Here is a 3225-nt window from a genome sequence, read left to right as displayed (position 1 = left end):
ATGGTAACACTTTGACTCTTAAAAAAGTGTTACTTGATTGCGTGTTACTATAGAATCTATTGTAACACAATCATCCCAAAATTGTAACACAGTAAATAGTGTTACCGTTTATTCCTCTAGTAACACTCGTTTTATCTGAAGTAACACAAAAAATATGTTACTATATGTTTAAAGCAACATTCCTTATATTCTATTGCAACAACAATCAAAATGTTACCTATAATAAAAATGTTCCTATAGTAACACCCATTTGTACACATTGTAACACTTTTTTTTTATGGAACATATTTTGTTCTAGGTTACACATTTTAACTTGTATTGTAACGGGTTTTAAGGAAACACCTAAAATAATCTAACAATTCATCTGTAACACACTAGAAAACAAATGTAACACTATTTGTTCAAAAGAATTTTTAATTTTCATAATAATATAAAATATCTTTAAATTGTAGGACTTATACAAGATATAATAAAATATCAATATGTTAACAAACAAATTATAAGTTGTCAAAAGATCATCCAAAAAAATTTATCCATAATATATCTAGGCTATTCTTCTAGTTCTTCAACTTGAGCATCAACCTTAGAAGAGAGAGTAGCATTTTAATTTTCACATGAAATGACGCCAAACATTTCTTCAACATTAACCTTGAGATCAGGATTGTCTTCCTTCAATTTGTTCATCGTCAATGTCATATTCTCTTACATTTCTTGTTTCATTTTAATGGCAAGTTCATTTCACATCTTTGCAAGTTCCCTTACAAAGCTATTAGGAGGCGGTGTGGTCGGTTGTTGCTTCAATTTCTTAGGTACTCAACGCTACCGACAGACCAAGTTGATCTGTGTGATCAGTCACCACACATCAGTTGGTCAACACTCTCACGGTTTGCTCCATCTTCAATTGTTGACTGTAAAAAACGTAAGTTAGATGCAAATAACTACCTGAAACATTCAAAGAAACTAAAGGTAATAAGTACCTTTGCAAATTGTAAAAAAAAAAACTTTGTAACTGAGGTATGTTCAGCATAAGTCATTTGTCAGAATTCTCATTTGACATCATAAGTCAGCTGAGGTATGTTAAACATAAGTCATTCTCTCAATGACAAAATGCACCACAAACATAAGTAATTAACCTTTGAGAAAAAAATACTAGTTGAAACACAACACTAATTAGAAACCAGATTAAGAGATAAGTTTATTTCAATTGACAGAATTCATACATATAGGTTATATAAGCTTATCTATTAATTATTATAAAAACATGTAAAAAATGAGAAACAGATATTAGAAATGCCTTATTATGTGTCCTAATCTAAATACATTTTCATAAAACATCTATAACCTGCAATTTTTACAATATATTTTATTCTTGTCATTATTTTGATAAACACAAGTATAATTTAACCCTAGAAAGCAACCCAAACTCCACTAAAAAGTCCATTACTAAACCAAGCAGTAGCCAACCTGGGGACCTCATCTATCAACATGCCATCAATTACTAATAAGTATTTTGCTAAGAGTTTCAAACTGGTATAAATAATCAACATGCCATCTGTCAGTAACTACACCTATTGTATTAATGCAATTTTACAACTCACTAATAGCAGCAAGTGATTACTAAGGTAAGTCAAGCTGATTTCACAATCACTTGTATATGGAGCGGCAAGAAAGATTAAGAAAACATGTAAAATGGTATAACGGTCAAATATTGTGGGAGAATTGAAGAGTTCAACTCAGTGAAAATGATTAGAGCAACTAATTCACATAGTCCGGGTAGTAAGACAGCTGACGGATGATAGTTTGGAATTGAGGGAAAATAAGAGTATCACAAGTCAGCTTCTAAAATGGATTGACAGATTAGGATCCTAAATTTAGCTTCTAAAATGGTATGCTAATCAAATTCACAATTAATTCTCCCTAATGGTACTTGCATTTTACCTGCTAACTGCAAGTTGGAAGCTAGATCTCTTGTTCCAATTAGCATACCAATTCCAACTACTTAAATACCAAGATGGAACCTCTGATTAAATGTAAAGACGAAACTAAATTTTTCAGTTTGATTAAAACTCTTCAAGCAAATAATGTCGACAAAACCTCATTTTTTTAAACTTTGATATAATTAACTACATTTGTAATTGCGTGAATGATGATTAATATAAGTTCTATTGAATATTGATTTTTTTTGGAATATGTCAAGATTAATATGAGTTCATCTTCTTCAGCTATGAAGTATTCTGTTGAACATTATTGTTACAGGGTAAATTGGAAAAATTAATGATTAATTCATCTTTTTTATTTCTGAAAGTTCCGCTCTTGAGATTAGGTCCAACGTAGTTTATCCATTAGCCTACAACTCTTGTCACATCTAAGCAACTCTATAAAAACTGATAATCCTAGAAATCAATTAATTATCAAATTCGCCATATTAACAGAAATTTATAGAAAAGTTAATAAATGGAAGAACATTGAGGAATTATATTTAAATTATATCATCAAATACCAGATGTAGAAATTAAGAAAACAGAGCAGAGCTGCTCATAAACGAAACTGCTATGATACCAATAACCATTCGAAATTAAGAGGGCTTACCAATAATTAGAGTAGAGAGAGACGGCAGATAACAAATAGCTAGAGGTTAACGAAGATCGGCCCCAACTAACTAAACTGGAGTAACAGAGAAATTAGGTTTTGAGAATTCAAAGAGAGAGGGGCGAGAGTGATTGAGAAATTAGACAGAAAATGGAATTAATTAAGATGGGAATGTGTTACCTGATTTAGAGATGGAGCCCAAGGCAGCGGCGACTGAGATTAACTTGCAGTCGGAGATGAACTGAGTAGATGGATTTTTATTTTTGATGAAAAGATAAATTTGCACCAACCTAATTTTTATTCTCCCTTCTTTCACTTCTTTTATCGCAAAAATCTAAAAAATTATATGCTTTTATTTTATTATTTTATTTGTTTAGTGATAAAGTGTAAAAATACACCTAACTTTTACAACTATGATCAATTTTACTCTTAACATCTAAAATAGTACAATATTATCCCTAACGTTGATAGCAAAGAGCAATTTTATTCTTAACGTTTGCAAGTTGTGTCAATTTCATACATTATTATAAAACACATATGTTTTGTTTCTTATTCTGCACCAATTACATATCGGTAATATTTCATATTTTCTGTAATTTAATAATAGCATTTGAGATTAATATTTATAAATTTATC

General features: G+C 30.2%; 1 long non-coding RNA gene across 1 annotated transcript; it reads right to left on the bottom strand.

Moving 5' to 3' along the window:
- Window positions 1-459: 459 nt before the first annotated feature.
- Window positions 460-2847, bottom strand: LOC136217395 (uncharacterized). The gene is made up of 3 exons (XR_010683476.1): window positions 2770-2847; window positions 2590-2664; window positions 460-908 (listed from the first exon to the last, which is right to left on the bottom strand). It is a non-coding gene; the product is annotated as an uncharacterized lncRNA (long non-coding RNA).
- Window positions 2848-3225: the final 378 nt, after the last annotated feature.

Source organism: Euphorbia lathyris, chromosome 2 (assembly GCF_963576675.1).
Source record: "Euphorbia lathyris chromosome 2, ddEupLath1.1, whole genome shotgun sequence".
Taxonomy (NCBI): Eukaryota; Viridiplantae; Streptophyta; class Magnoliopsida; order Malpighiales; family Euphorbiaceae; genus Euphorbia; species Euphorbia lathyris.
This window is presented reverse-complemented; position numbering and strand designations above follow the sequence as displayed.